At 38.9% G+C, this 17,431-nt stretch overlaps 1 long non-coding RNA gene across 1 annotated transcript; it reads left to right on the forward strand.

Moving 5' to 3' along the window:
- The first annotated feature begins 14,801 nt into the window (after nt 1–14,801).
- LOC131221493 (uncharacterized) lies at nt 14,802–16,812 on the forward strand. Its single transcript, XR_009159312.1, has 3 exons — nt 14,802–15,155; nt 16,278–16,433; nt 16,706–16,812. It is a non-coding gene; the product is annotated as an uncharacterized LOC131221493 (long non-coding RNA).
- Nucleotides 16,813–17,431: the final 619 nt, after the last annotated feature.

A 17,431-nucleotide genomic window follows, 5' to 3' on the forward strand; every position in this document is an offset into this window, starting at 1 on the left:
ATCTCATCTTATACAATGTACAATGTACATCACTTTCCTTTTAATCATAAAGGTCAAGAACCATACTTTCTCATTTCACTTAAGGATTATTAGTAGTGGATCAAATTTCCTGAAGGTATGGTTGTTAGTGGGTTGGGTTGGTCCGCTAGGCTTTTAACTTGGGACTACCTTGAGTTAGACTTGGGGTGGAGTATCAGGTCCGAGGGCTGGTCTTGGGCTTGAAATTCAAGCCCAGTTTAGCCAGGCCAGGTTTGGATCGTGTACAACAGCCCATCAGTAAAGGGCAATTTCATTATATATATATATATAATCCCATGCCTCGCTCTCTCTAGAAAAAAAAACTCACGCCTCCTATGTCTCTCTCCAAAAACCCATGCCTCCCCTGATCTGGGTATCGTTATGGGGCGCATAACTTATCAATCTTTATTGAAATGGACCATCCGAGGTGAACCAACCCACTTTCCCACAAAGTGGACCACATTTGTCTTTCAGCTCAAAAACGAACTTTTACGAAAATTTTACTATTTTTAGTAATTCTGATTTTTTAATATATTTTTTTTCTATTGTTAGAGTTTTAGATTTTATTCCCTTTTAGAAATAACTTTTAATTATACTAGGACTTTTCTGGAGAAAATTTATTTGAAATTTTTATTTTTAGAAATTAGGCATTAGAAGAGTTTTATTAGAATTAGAATTTTTATTAGAGTTAGAATTTTGCTATTTTTGGTAATTATGAATTTTAGTTTATTTTTTCTTTATTAATGGTGTAAGGAGATGCATTAGACGATTATCAATAATTCATCAATCAATTTCGCGTTTATTAAAATTTATTTCTATTTTCTTGCTTTCTTTCCTCGTGGATTCGAGAAGTCTTTATGAGGAGTCCAGAGAAGCTTTGTGGATTCGGAGTAGTTATCCTTGATGAAGATGGTGATCAACTTCATCACGTTCATTCCTGCGTCAGTTTGGTATTAGAGAGAAGTTTTTCCTCAGATTGATGACTTTTAACGAGTCGGGCAACAATCTCATGGGCGATGCTCTAGGGAATTTACCTTTAACAGTGACAACTTTCAAAGCAGCGCAACGAGAGAATAAGCAAGCCATGCAAGGGCTGTAGGCTTCCATCGACCACATGCCGGATCGCATAGTGGAGGCCCTAGGGAAAATCCGTGTTCCTGGTGGTGATCCGTCACCAGTAATTACTAGCACTCATAATCACCCTGATCGTAGGATGGTGCCAACAGTGAACCACATGATCATTCTTGAGAATGTGGGATCCAATGACTTGATTCCACAACATCCTAGATGAGACAGTGATCGGATGGATCGAGAATTCAAGATGAGGGTCGATCTTCTTAACTTCAATGACCAACTTTACATTAAAAATTTTCTTGATTGTCTTTCTGAAGTTGAGTAATTCTTTGAATATATGAAAATTCCTAAAGCAAAGAAGGTTAAGCTTGTGACCTACAAATTGAAGGGCAAAGCTTCAACTTGGTGGGAACAACTTCAACTCGAGCGTACGAGACAGATAAAAGCGCCAATTCGCATGTGGCTGCGGATGAAGCAATTATTGTGCCTACGATTCCTCCCCCGAGATTACGATCAGGTATTATTCCAACAAAACCAAAATTATTATCAGGATAGCCGATCAGTAAAAGGTTATGCAAAAAAATTCTATTATTTGTCCGCAAGAAACGACCTCATCGAAACGGAATCACGATAAGCCATAAGATTCATCAGTGACAAACATATAGCCCCTATGGAAACGAAGAACCAACCCAAGACTTCTAAAGTAGAGGGATCATATCTCATAACTGAACAAGTGTTTGTTAAATAATTTAAGGAAACATGAGATATATATCCATTAGTTGAAACGAAAAAAATATGTGAAGCCTATGAATATTCCAGAGGATTTGGAACCAGTATTGTAGTAGCAGTTGTACTCGATGAACTCCCTAATAAATTGTCTCTCATACGAGATATACAAAATCACATTGATCCCGTCTCAGGGGCAAGTTTACCTAATTGCCCACATTATCAGAAAGAATATGAGATCTTGAAGGCAGAAGTGAAGAAACTGATCGATATTAGTCAAGTCAAGGAAAGCATGGGTACATGTATTGTGTCAGCTCAAGAGCTTAATGTCAAGTACAAAAAAAGGGCTAATGAACATTAGCGTGTCAGAAGTTACCTCAAGTCAAGGAAAGCATAAGGACATGTATTGTGTCAGCTCAAGAGTTTAATGGCAAGTACAAAAAAAGGGTTAATGAACATCGGCGTCAGAAGTTATCTCAGACTCATGTGTTAAGTCTCTTGAGTAACTCGAGGACAAGTTTTTTTCAAGTGGAGGGGTCTGATGTAGAACGTGCTACAGATACGTTCCTATTATGGTTGGGCCAAAAGAAGGTGGACCGTAAATTGACCATAACTTTTGATCCAAGTATCGTTGCAGGCGCACAATCTATCAATCTTTACTGAAACAGGCCATCTGAGGTGAACCGACCCACAAAGTGGGTCACATCTGTCCGCTTCGTCAGAAAATGTGCACTTTCATCTCAAAAACGAATTTTTAGGAAAATTTTACTATTTTTAGTAATTCTGATTTTTAAATTTTTTTTCTATTTTTTGAGTTTTAGATTTTCTTCTATTTTAGAAATAACTTTTAATTATACTAGGACTCTTCTAGAGAAAGATTATTTGGAATCTTTATTTTTAGAAATTAGGCAGTGGAAGAGTTTTTTTAGAATTATAATTTTTATTAGACTTAGAATTTTGTTATTTTTGGTAAATACGAATTTTAGTTTAGTTGTTCTTTATTAATGGTATAAGGAGACACATTAGACGATTATCAATAATTCATCAATCTATTTCGAATTTATTAGAATTTATTTCTATTTTCTTGCTTTTTTTCCTCGTTGATTCGAGAAGTCTCTGTGAGAAGTCCAAAGAAGCTTCGTGGATTCAAAGTAGTTATCCTTGAGGAAGATGGCGATCAACCTCATCACGTTCATCGCTGCGTCAGTTTGGAAATAACTTAGGGCTGAATCTTGTGAAGGGCCTAAGAAGAAAATTTAGATTGGGCTTGAGCTCGAGCTCAGGTCTAACTTAAACATTTTGGGCCGGATTTGGTTTGGACTATTTTGATCTGTCACGGGAAGGGGCTGGGTCTGGGCCTATGTTGAACTATGCAGGCTATACTTAGAGAGGGCTTGGCTGATCCTAATCAGGATGTTGACAACCCTACTTGAAGGCATCCTTCCCCATTACTAGTAAGAATGAGTGATGCCTTGAACCATCATATATGTGGTGACCTACCACGAATATGATACATATCACATGTACTGTGATAAACATCTTAAGCCCCATCATTAGGAAATGGGGGAGATACCATGACATATATCATGCATTTTAAGGAAAATCTAGAAAAGATAACATAATGGCTGCTTTAAAGTATTAAGGAGCAACCTAATATAATTCGAGCCAAGTTTATGATGAAATATTAATGAAGCATGTGTGATGCTTTGTTCTAGGATTACATGCTCACTCAATTAGGTTAATGAACCCACATGGAATATAAGGGTACTTCCATCTTAATATATGTTTTATGTAACTCACTTAAATTTCAAGATTTAAATTACGACTATCTCAAGTACATGACTAGGGTAAACATCCTTTATTAAGGATCTTGACATATGTAGTGAATCAATCTTTTCATATGAATTAGTGATCATCAGATTATCAATTCCATCTTCTTCAAACATCCCATATGACATCTCATTACGAATCTTTATCGAAGTTCATGAACCCTTTATTTAGATATCTATTATGGATTTGTGATTCAACTCACCAAAATAACATCATCAAAATCCAACCCCTGATGCGTATTACATCCCAAGGACTCTAGCATCATCATGTGGCTACTGTGCTTCTATCCTCATTGTTCTCCTCAACTTTGAGTCCTGCAAGCCTCGTCATCCCTTCACTTTTTATCTTGAGCTTTTTTTATCATCTGCATTTGCCTTATGAGCAAGTTGTTTGTTGAGTGCAAAACACTCTCTTGAAATGGCCAAGCTTCCCACAATGCCAATAGGGTTCTTTCTCCTGCGATTGATCCTTGACTTGCCCTTTCCTAGCCTTTGGACACTACACTTTCTTTTATTAGGGTTATTGTTCTCCGTTTGCCCCCTCTTCTAACATCCCTTAAATTAGGGCTTATTGTTAAAGGATGCCTTAGTTAAGTGAGCAACACATGGTTTATCGATCTTATCATTGGCCCTAAAGATGACTAAATGGGTGTGAACTTGTTGGAATAAGAAAACTATTCATGCTATGCTATAGTTATTAACAAACCTTTTATACATCAGGGTAAAAGACATTAGAATTGCATTTTCTATGGCGACCTTCTCCTTGATTGTTCCCAAAATCTTAAGCTAATTAGTGATCTCATATATTTTGAGGACATGATATCTTATAGGAGCATCTTCTTCTAGTTTTTGGTTATATAATATTGCATCTCTAGAGTTTGGACTTGAGTGATAATCTTGAAATTAAGCATGCCTTGAAGACATAAGAGATGGAGGCCATTATACACATTGCCTAAACAGGACTTATACACAATTCCATCCCATGGTAGAGCACCTTTTTCTTGGTCAATTTGCCACCGACTAATCTGGTCATTCTCATCATTCATGAGCACTTGCCAAAGCCATGCTAGCGACTCAAAGCTTCGAACAAGTTGCTACCTGGATACACTGAGGTCTTGGTATGGATTCCCTAATGGGGGTGGCTAACAGTGATGTGTGAACTGACAAGCTAACAAAAAACAAAAAAAAAAAAGTTGGTACTTGGATAGGTAATCAGAATGTCAATGCCATATGACATGCCACAGAATCGATGGTGGACACCATGAAGTCAGGCAGTCTCCTAAATTAAAAGATCCTATACCTCATATTTTTGGCATTTATTTCCAGGTCCTCCAGAGGAAGTGCTGGGATTGGCTCATTTTAGATAGGGCGAGGCACATAAGTTCACCAGTCTCGATTAGGAAGAGATGGGCCCACTTACAATATTAATTAAGGATAGAGGATCCTGTGCACCTCCTCAGCTCGAGAATCTTACAATTACTCTCCAGACGCACAAAAAGGCCATATATCACATTTGCATATCTGCATTTGGGGACATGTTTCAATAATCAAAACCATGCATATGCCGGGCCTCACCTTGGATAGGAGGCAATTCAAATATCTTCTGTTTTAGAATACATTGGCAACTTAATCATTGAGCTATTTTCCTTCCAACAGGTGATAGCACACCGACTAATATATATATATATATATATATATATATATATATATATATATATATATATATATATATATATATATATAGGGAAATGGTACTATAAGGCCGATCTCTAGGAACTACCCATGAGGTCGAGCTGTGTGGGCCCCACCATGATGTGAGTCAAACATCAACACTGCATTTTATGGGTCCCCTTTAGGTTATGGAATTTTCCAAAAATCATACATATATGGAAGTCAGGTGGGCCATACCATTTAAAAGCACGTGAAGACATGCTTAAAATATATAAAAATGCACTTGATAGGGCACGCTTGAGTTTTGTATAGGCTGAAACTTGGTATGGGCCCTCATCCAAGTGGGATATACACAATGGATAGTCTGGATTCGTGAACCACATCTTGATGAGCCCAATAAATGATTATGAGTGTTTTAATGGGAGGGTAACCCTTCTCAACTATTGTATGTGGTGTGGCCTACCCAAGTCGTGTATTGACTTGATTTTTAATCCCGTGGCTCCCCATGGAATGGTGCATCTAACTGATGGGATAGATGTTCGACACACATCACGTTGGGGCCCACACAACTCGACCTCATGGGAAGTTCCCATGAGGTCGACCTCATAGTACCAATTCCCTGTATGTATGTATATATATATATATATATATATATATAATAATAAGACCATCTCCGTGAGCGTCTGTATGTGAACCATTCATGGTAAATATAGCATCCTGTAATTTGGAAGATTTTGAATGAAGCCGCTTCAACGATGTATCTCGTCCCGTCAATGGTTTGGATCACCAAAACGTGGCCCACCTGTATCAAATCACGTGCATCCTGATCAAATGTACAGTTTGATGAGGACCCTATGACTCCTCGTGACAGAGACAGCACGCCGTTATCTTTGAAATTTCAGTCATGCATTGTAAGGAATTTCTCTGTGGAATAATAACCGCCATTCACTCCGGGAACAGCTAGTAACAGACAGGGGCTGCGAGTGGCCACCTTGATGTATGGACCTGATCCATTCCATCAATTTTCTGTATCGTTTTAGGATATAAGCACAAAAATGAAGCAGATCTCGGGCTCAAGTGGACCACACCACAGGAAGCGTGATACCTACCGTTGAAACTATCCTAGGGACAACTACGATGGTTAGTTGCCATCCAATATAAGGTCACATGGACCCAGATGAAGTAAAAACATGAATAACTGGCAGACTGAGTGGAGATACCTCGTTTCAACACGTGAGGTCATGGTGTCGATCCCTAGTGGGGGTGGCTAACATGGAGTGTGTGTACTGACATGGGTGTGTACTAATAAGCTAATCCAAAAAAAAAAAAGAAAAGAAAAAAAAAAGAAAGAATATTAGCTTGATCCAAAATTTCTGCGGTCACCAAATGTTTTCAACGGTATCTGTTTAATACCCATTGTGTGGTTCCCTTGAGCTTCAAAACTACCGCATTTCTTTTCTTGTATCCTAATATGATATGGGAAAATGGATGGACGGTGTGGATAAAACCCACACATCACGGTGACATTCAGATCACTGGTCCGTTCCTATCTAGCGAAGAGATGGGTAGTACCTGATCCACATGCATAAATCCAATTTTGATCTAATGTAGTTATCTCACTTGAAAAGTTTTTCAAACGGCGTTGAATTGTCAGTTGTGACGTGGACGGAAGTTGTTATTGGGCCTATGGAATATATATCCAATTCGTTCAGTTTTTCTGTAGCCATTTATTTATATAAAAAAGATGCTAATTTCTTGCCTACATAATCTCTTTGTGGCCCACAAAGCTTGATAATCTATAACAGTATTCATTCGATAAGAACTATTTTTTTGTGATGTAGTCAATACGGCTGATGGATGTTGATCATGCTTTTAACCACGAACTTTCATGAAATTCCAAAGTTAATGGATGGAGTGGATTTTACACATATGTGATAATAGACCCCACAAACGGTTGCCATGGGATCAAAGGCTACACACTAAACCCGTAGCGAAAGTTAGTAGCCATTCTAGGGCCCACAATAGGCTGATCCGTTCTGTCCATCTTGTCGGCTGGCTCATTGCGGAACCAAGAAGTCCTCACTTGTATAGGGTATACTTCTAACAAACATCACAATGACCCGGGAAAGTTTCAACAATGGATGCCACTGTTACCATTGTTTTCTATTATGTAGCTTATACAAGCTCTCGATCATGCTGATATTTGGGCTCTAACCCTAAAATGACATATAAAAAAGAATAGGTACCGTGAATTATAAAAATACATCAATATGAACCCCACGAGTTGGGACTTGCCCAAGCCCCGAAGAGGGCTTCCACAGGCGGATTTCAAGTGTAAGCCTCTTGCAAGTTCCTGCTATGGAAACCTAGGTGGAGCCCATCGTGATGTTTGTGAGAAATCCACCCCATTCATCTCTTTTGTGAGATCATTTTAAGACATGGGGCAAAAACAAGAGCCGGATCCAATACCCAAGTGGACTGAAAACATGATAATTGAACATCCACAGTTGAAATACTCATGGGCTACAAAAGCTTTGAATCATGCTAATATTTGTATTTTCAGTTCATCCCAGTAGGAATGACATTATGAATGGTATGGATGGCATGTAAACATAACTGTGGACCCAGTAAGGTTTCAACAATGGGAATTTCCTTAACCACTTTTTCCTTTACTACGACCCACTTGAGGCTTGGATCCTGCTCACTTTTGGTCAAGTGTACTAAAATAATGTCACAAAACAGATGGATGGAATGGATTCCTCATAAACATTACGTGTGCCCAAAAAAGTTTCCTGCAGAGGAGCTTCCTGCAAAATGCTTTCGCCGGAAAACGGACGGCGTCCATCCCAAACGAAATCGGATTAGATACTAAGTTACTCGATATGCTCACATCGTACTGAGTAAACTTTGTTGGGCCCACCGTGAATGTATATGGTTTATCCACACCGTCCATCCATTTTCTATATCATTTAAGAGGGTTGAGACTAAAATTGAAGCACATATAAAGCTCAAGTGGACCATACCATAGGAAACAATGGGAATAATGACTTCCACAGTTGAAAACATGCTAGGCCCATAGTGATGTTTATTTGTCATCCAACCTATTCATGAGATTTAAAAAACGTAGATGGATGGAAATATATATATATATATATATATATATATATATATATATATATATATATATATAACTTCAGTGGTCCTCAGGAATTTTTCTATAGTTGACGCTTAATTCACAATGTTTCCCATAGTATAGTCCATTTGAACTTTCGATATGCTTCATTTTTTGACTCAAGCCCTAAAATTATCTTGTAAATGGATGGAAGGAGTGGATAAAATATATAAATCATGGTGGACCCCACAGAATTTACCACGTACGATTAGTGTACTGAGTTACTCCGCAATCCACTTCCGTCGTCCTGTGTATGCCGTGAACGTCCAGCGTTGGGATGTCTCCCTTCGGGAATGCTTCAGCACTTACAATAATTGAGATATTTTCTTTCCAATAGGTGAGAGGACACCAACTACATTTAACTGATTTAAAATTTAAAAAAAAAAAACCATCGCCTGACTATTTGCATGTGGGCTGCTTGTCATTTTAAAGATTTTGAGCGAAGCCCCCTCAACTATGTATCTGATCAAGTCATGGTTTGGATCACCAAACCAAGGCACCACCTTTAAGAGATCATCTGCACCATGAAATGGACGGTATGGAAAAAAAGGGCCTTGTGATTGCTTGTGAAAGACATGGGACGCATGCCATTACGAAATTTCAGTCGTTGATGGGAATAAACTTTTCTTGTGGACTGATGCCCGCAGACTGCTCCGCGAGACTCGCCCCGGTGATTTACGCTTTTATTCCAAAAAGTCATCCGATGCTCTGCCGTACATTGCACAAAAGTAGTGATAGAACGTGTACCATGTTATTGTAACACTAAGTTTATAATTTGCTACATGTTATTGTAACACTTGATATCTGAAATCAGGACCATCTAAAATTCTAGTAGGCCACACAATAGAGAATAGCATGATAGAACGTATACCAAATTCCTTGGAAACCATCCGACTCTTGTATAAAGCATATATTTATTTATTTTCCTTCAGCTTTCATATGCACGCACCGTACGCATGAGTTGAATGTCATGTAAACATCACGTTGCTAAGATTTCAACGGTGGAAGTCTCTATTCCCACATATTTTCCTATGGTTTGGCCTACTTAAGTTCTGGAATTGGCATGATTTATTGACTTTCTGCCTAAAATTATCTGGCTCAAATGATGGATGAAGTAGATGTAACATGTATGTCTTGGTAGGCCCACCTACATTATGTTGCACGCCCTGGAAGAGACCACACTCGAGCCACGAAGAATCGCTGTAGTGTGGGTGTTTTACTGCGTTGTGCGGAACACAGCCCATCTTACGGTGTTGACATGACAAAGTTCTGTGCGCCTCACCATGATATATGTATTATATCCACGCTGTCCATCTATTTTTTCAAACGATTTTAGGGCATGAACCCAAAAAAGAGGTAGATCCAAAGATCAAGTGGACCACACAGGAAATAATGGAAATTGAGCGTTTATCATTGAAAATTTCATGGGATTAAAGTTGATATTTGTGCTTTTTTTTCATCCACGCATGTGTAACCGTATAAACAGGTTGAATGGTAAATAAAAATCATGGTGAGCCCTTGGAAGTTTTGATAAGCTCTCCAGTGATTTCTTTTTTGTGGTGTGGGCCACTTAAGCTTTGGACATGCACTCATGGTATAAAATGATATGGAAAAATGGATAGACGATGGGCATACAACATATACATTAGAATTGGGCCCAAAGAACTTTGCCCCATCAACACAGTACCCACCTTGATGCTCCCTTCTACACCATGTGATCCGAGTCCAACAACTCCAGTTCATTCCGTGGGTCTTGTCATTAGCCACCAACTCATCTAGTCCATTCCATCATTAGTGACCCAGGTCCCAAAACCATGCAAGTTGTTACGTGGATATGTTACTGAATGAATTTGATAGGGGTTGGAATGAATGAGGGACACTGAAGTCAGCCAACCTTCTAAATTAGAAAATCGCCTACACCAGATCTTTATGATTTAGTCTTTTCCAGGTCCTGAGAGGGGAATACAAGGATGGCTTATTTTGGATATTTCTGTGGTAATCATGTTCGCAGTGTGAAGCACATAAGTTGGCCTACAAATGCAATATTAAAGATAGAGGATCATGTTCACATACGAACTCCTCCGCTCAAGGATTCCAAATTACTCTTTAGACACACAAAAAGGCTATATATATCACATGCGCACATCCTTTGTGGCATGCTTCAGTGATCAATACCGATCCATGGGCTCACCATGCACAGAGGCACTTCAAGTAACTCCCATGTTAGAATACTTCAACACTTTAATCATTGAGCTATCTTCCCTAGGACATTTAACGACACACCAGCTGTGTTCCATTGATAAAACAAAAAAGGGGAGAATTAAAAGAACGTACCTAACTAATATAGAATTTACATTTCAATACCCCCACCTCCGTGTCTTCCTACATTTCTTACTCATTCCTTATCCCTCTTCCCATGCCCAAAATCAGCCCGGTATATGATTCCAATAGACTAAGCAATTGGAAACAGTTTCCACCATTCAAATAGTTTTCCTTGGTATGATGTAGAGCGGGGTCGTGGACAGTTTCATGGCCAATATGGATCAGAAAAGGCCCGATCAGAAGTGGAAGTGATCCAGACCGTCCAGACCTTAAAACAGACATATTTCGTAAACTGGAATGAGTTATTCAACGTACCATATATGATTTTGGAGTAGGACGAGCAACTTTAGCCACCCAACCCAGCTATGCAAGGTTGCCCATGCCCAATTTGTGAAATACCATCAGATTTATGGTAGAATTCCTGTTTTAATTTTGTTTTTACAATTTATAGTAAGTTTTAGTTTGAGTATAACTCTTCATTTAGGAGTTGTGGAAGTGAATTACGTGGTGAGTAACTCACTATGCTTAGCGTACTGAGTAAACTCTGTGAGGTCCACCATGATTTATGTATCTAATCCGCTCCTTCCATCAATTTTACTAGATAATTTTAGGGATTGAGCCCAAAAATGAAGCATATAGAATGCTTAAATGGACCACACCATAGGAAACAGTTTAATTGAACATCTACAGTTGAAAATTTCTTAGGGTCCACTGAAGTTTTGGATCAAGCTTATATTTGTGTTTTCCCTTCATCTATGTCTTTATAATCTTATGAACAGGTTGGATGAAATAAACATCACCGTGGAGCTTAGAAAGGTTTCAACGGTGGAAATCATTATACCCACTGTTTCTTATAGTATGATCCACTTGATCTTTGGATATGCTTTAATTTTGGGCTCAACTCCTTAAATTAGATTGAAAAATGGATGAACAATGTAGATAGACTACATACACACAAGGTCGGCCCAACTGAGTTTACTCAGTATGATAAGAGTGTACTAAGTAACTTAGTATGCAATCCGATTTCAGGAGTGGCGCCCAACATGAAAAGTTCTTAGAATAATTAGGAGAATTGCATGATGAGGCCAAATATGACACTTACTATTTTTTAGCCGAAAACCATGAGGTCTAGTGGAAATCATGACTATCTAAGTTTACTATTTATAGTAAGTCATGACTTCCAGGAGTTTTAGTTGTAGTTTAATTCCCAAACTTCTTCCATGCCTAAGTATCCTTATTTAAAAGGGTTGTAAACTCATTTATTTGGATCATCAATCAATTTATGAATTTTTAGAATTTATTTTTATTTTTTCTTATTTTTGTTTCTTATAGTTTCAAAAGGTCTCCTTGAAGAGTCTAAAGAAGCTCAATCTATTCGAAGTAGTTATCCTTGAGGAAGACGGTTATCAACCTTATCATGTGCATCATGGTGTGACCCACTTGAATTATGGGTAGGCTTATGGTTCTAGTTCTAAATTTTTGCATGCCATCTAAACGCTGGAGTAGATTCAAAAAAGAAAAAAAGAATCATCACAGCAGGCTCTACAAAAATCAAGGGTAGATGTTTATGCAAACTGTTTCCTTTTTTGTGGCCCACAAGAATCACAATTCAGCCTTATTTTTTTCCTATTGGTCTAACATAAGATTAAACATGTAATGGTTGGAGTGGATTTTACATACCCATCATATTAGGTTCCTCAAACCGTCAAGAGTGTGTGCCTCTCCCAGTTATTAAAAGCGTAAAGATTTATATTAAAAAAGGCATTTTATCCGGACGCGGATTTCCTGCGCAGGAAGTTCCTGCGCTTGGATGCTAGGTGGGGTCCACCCTGATGTTTGTGATAAATCCATCCCGTCCATCCATTTTCTGAGATCATTTTATGACATATTACTGAAATTGATATGGATTCAAAACTCAAGTAGGCCATACGAGATGAAAACTGGGGAAATAGTTTTCTACCATTGAAACCTTCCTGGGCTCCACCTTGATTTTCATATGCCATCCAAACAGTTTATAAGTTCATTCCCACTGGGATGAAGTGAAGACACTAAAAATTTATCATGATACGAAACTTTTGTGGCCTTAAAAATGTTTCAATGGTGGTGACTGAATCACAACTGTTTCCTCTTGTGCGTCGCACTTGAGTTTTGTATCCATCTAATTTTCTGTATGATGTCCTAAAATGATCTTAGAAAACAGATGAACAGGGTGGATTTATGACAAACATCAAGGTGGGCCCCACCTAGCATCCCAGCGCAGGAACTTCCTGCAAAAGGCTTTCGCAGGAAATCCCCGTCCATTTTATCCTTGGTTTATTCAGGAGATGTGCATGTGAAATCTACCCAACAATTGGCGATGTAATTATGTGTTAAGCGCCGACAAAAAAAAAAAGAAAAAAAAGAAAAGGAGACATGTGATTCATGTGGGCCACCGCCAAAGGAAAAAGTTTGTAGAGAGAAGTCCACAGTTAGGCTTTTACAAGGTCGATCAGGATGATTACATGAAATCCACTCTAACTATTAGATGATATACACAAATTTAGGACTGGGACCCAAAAGTTAGGCCCATCTGTTATTTAGGTGGGTCACACCAAGAGAAACAGTTTGGAGGGTAGGTGTTACTCTGTACACTATTTCCAATCGTTGGGGGCCTACCTAAGCTATCAACGGATCTGCTCAAGCGGCAGCCATCAGGAAATCTAATGGAAGGTAATATGATAATAATTACTTAGATTAATGATGTAGCATATTGAAAAAGTTATGAAAATGTATAAGAATGTCAATTCAATATTAATTAGGTATTTATTTGTAAAATTCCCTCAAAAAATATTTACCATTTCCCTGGCTGACCATACCGGGGTCACTTATATAAAGTATAGCGTTTTGTAATTTTGAAGATTTGGGATGAAGCCACCACAGTTCCTCCTCAGGTTAATGGTTCGGATTACCAAACCATGAGTCCCACATGTATGAAATCTTGCCTTATTGATTGCCAAAAGTTGGCCACCGTGATCTTTGAAATTTCAGCCATGAATTGTAAGAATTTTCTTGGAGTTGACTACTCCTGCCACTAGCCTGGTGGGTTGTGGTCGGTGCTCTGTGGGCCCCACCATGATGTATGTGTTTCCTCCATTCCGTTCATCCATTTTTACAAATCATTTTAGGGCTTGATCCAAAAAATGAGAGGGATTTAAATCTCAGATGGACCACACCACAGGAAAACAATAGTGATTGGATATCCACCATTAAAATCCTCCTATGGCCCACTGTACTGTTTATTTGACATTCAATCTGTTAAGTATGTCATACAGGCCCAGATGAAGGCAAAGATCAGCTTGATCCAAAACTTTTATGCCCCCGAAAGGTTTTTAATGGTCAACTGTCATTCAACACTATTTCCTGTAATGTGGTCATTTTGAGATTGGGATATACTTCAATTTTGGTCTCATAACATAAAATGATCTAAAAAAACATATGGACGGCATGGATGAAATTTATACATCATGGTGGGGTCCACAGAGCACCGACCACGCGGAGTAGCCAATCCATTTCCAGTTTAGTCACGGGTTAGCCCGTTACTCTCCTCCCACCGAAATTCTCCTCAGCATCTTCTAAACGGACACGGATTGCATGGTTGAAATTGATATTTGTGTTTTCCCTTCTGGATGGCCATATAAAGTTTTTAATGGTGGGAGTTCAATCATCTCTGTTTTCCTGTGGTGTGGTCCACTTGAGATTTGGATCTGCCTCGTTTTTAGGCTCATGCACTAAAATAATGATACAAAATGGATAGCCGGCGTGGATAAAATAAAAACTATAGTGGGGCCCACCAAGAACCGTTACTTAAAACACAACCTTATCTGCCACACACATGATCACCTCTCCCCACGCGTCCCTCGACGCTGACCGACCTAAGAACTTCTACACTTATAAATTTGAATCACATTCTCCTTCTGGAATACAGAGGAGAAAACCAATACAATTTTCCATGGATTGGGCATTGATTATCTGGTTATGGGCTTTGCTTTATGTTCAGTACTGTATTCATGAGTGTCTTGGGTGCTTGGACAATGAGAGCACTTCTCTCTTGGAGATCAAAGCTTCCATCAATTACCCAAATGGGTCTTATCTTCCTTCATGGGAGGATGGGACTGACTGTTGTAGCTGGGAAAGAATCAAGTGCAACAATGCAACAGGCCGAGTGACTGAAATTTCTCTCAATGAGACAAGGGAAGCCGAGTTGGGAGAATGGTATCTGAATGCCGACTTACTTCTATCTTTTGGAGAACTGCGGAGCCTCAATTTGTCCTGGAATAAACTCGCCGGTTGGGTTGATGATGAAGGTACCTTTATCTTCTACAATCTTAACATTCTTCCTTGATGATTTAAAACAGAACTGCCTTTGGATAGCCCAGTAAATTGAATTACAAAGATGTTAATGTATGTAGGAAAACTCTAAGAATTCATTTGGAGTACTTATTAATGAACTGCAATTAACTCGTTGGCATTCATATCAAGGATTTCTCGTTTCTGAACTGTAATTCTGTCAATTTTAATTTTGACCAAAAAAAACAGGGCTTCCATGACAACCAGGATGACTTGGGAACCAAAAAAAAAAAAACCAGAGTTGTTGGGATTTGAGGGACGCGAATTAGATACTGACAGTTCTAGTAGCGAGACTAGCTACGGAAGTGACGTCACCAACTTCTGTGGGCCCCACCATCATGTATGTTTTGTATCCACACCGTCCATCCATTTGGAGAGATCATAGTAGGTCATAATCCAATGGATAAGTCAAGTTCAAAGCTCGAGTGGACCCCACCACAGAAAACAGTGGGGAGAGTGATGACTACCATTAAAAAGTTTTAAGGGCCACAAAAGTTTTCGATCAAGCCGATATTTGTGTTTTCCATTCTTTCATGTCTTCTTTAACACATGAATAGGTTGGATCTCAAGTAACATCATGGTGGACCTCGGAAGGTTTCAACGGTGGGCGTCACTCTCTCCACTGTTTTCTGTGGTGGGGTCCACTCCAACCTTGGATCTTCCTCATTCTTTGTATCATGCCTTAAAATAATCTATCCAAATGTATGGGCGGTGTGGATACAAAACACACATCATGGTGGGGCCCACATAACTTGGTGACGTCACTTCAGTGGCCAGTCTGGCTACTCAATCTGTCAGTAGCTAATCCACGTCCGGATTTGAGGCCTTCTCCTACATAAATGCAGGGAAACATTTTAAACCAATTTTTTAAAAATTTAATTCACTCCAGCATCACCATTTGTTTCATGCTGAACTAAAGATCCAACGCACTGTGTTGGAAATAAAGGCTTACGGTGTTTCCTCTTCGGCATGATGCATTTGAGGAAATTTATTTTGTTTTTCTAATGAAATATTAACAACGGTTGGGATTTTCCCCCGTTCTAAGTAGGTTCTAAATACAGGACGTCACCCATCTGCAGGTTTCAAAAGCTCGTTCAGATTGCCTAACCTAGAGCACCTTGACCTCAGTGGTAACTCCTTCAACGAAAGCATTTTTCTCTATTTGGATTCAATCTCATCCCTCAGGACTCTTGATCTAAGCTCCAATGATTTTGAAGGAGGCTTCCCCTGTGAAGGTAAGTCGATTAATTGTAAAGAGATTTTGAACTGGATTCAGTGGTCGTGCCTCAGCCACACGTCCAAACATTCAATCTAGAGGTTTTGGATTTGAAATATAAGAGACGAAATGGCTGGCTATCCCTCCAATGTAAAAGCACATATATCTTACTGATAGAAGTAGAGTTGAGAGTCTTTCACATGCATATCAAAATGGTATTTGAAATTTCACGTCTCCAAATTCCTACTCTAATGCCTTTTTTTTTTCTTCTTCTTCTTTAAATGTTGATAGAACTGGCCAAGTTGAGCAAACTGGAGGTTTTGAATTTGAGACATAACCTACTCAATGGTTCCCCACTGCCAGGTAAGAGCACTAATATCTTACTGATAGATGCTGGAATTGAGTCTTTCACATGCACTTCAAAATGGCATTTGGAAGTTCACATTCTGAGATGCTCTTTGTGACATTATTATTACCACCACTAGTAAGAAAATATATTATATCTTTTTGTAATGATAATATTTTTGACTTTGAAAACGATGATTGCACCTTCCTACGGACGATTTTGATAATATTTTACCCTCCTAGGGATGTTTTTGCTCTGGTTATCTTTTAATGGATAGGTGTTAAACTAGGAACACTAGTTGCGTGCAACCTTCATACATGTTCTTTGTGTTACCCAAAACTCTGTGGGCCCACCACATGTAGAATCCACTCCGTTGGATGTGAGCCCAAAAGTGAGACAGATCCAAATCTCAGGTGGGCCATGCCACAAGAAACGTTGGGGGATTTAACACTCACCATCAACTTCATTGAGGTCCATAGAAGTTTTGGATCAGAATGATATTTTTGTTTTTCCTACATCCTAATGGGAGTCACCTTATGAACGGGTTGGATGGAATATAAAGATCAGCATGGGCCTCAGGAAGGTTTCAATATTGGTTGGTGTTGTCATTCCCATTGTTTTCTGTGGTGTGGCTCACTTGAATTTTAGATCCGCCACATTTTTGGAATGAC

This window comes from Magnolia sinica, chromosome 12, assembly GCF_029962835.1.
Source record: "Magnolia sinica isolate HGM2019 chromosome 12, MsV1, whole genome shotgun sequence".
NCBI lineage: Eukaryota > Viridiplantae > Streptophyta > Magnoliopsida > Magnoliales > Magnoliaceae > Magnolia > Magnolia sinica.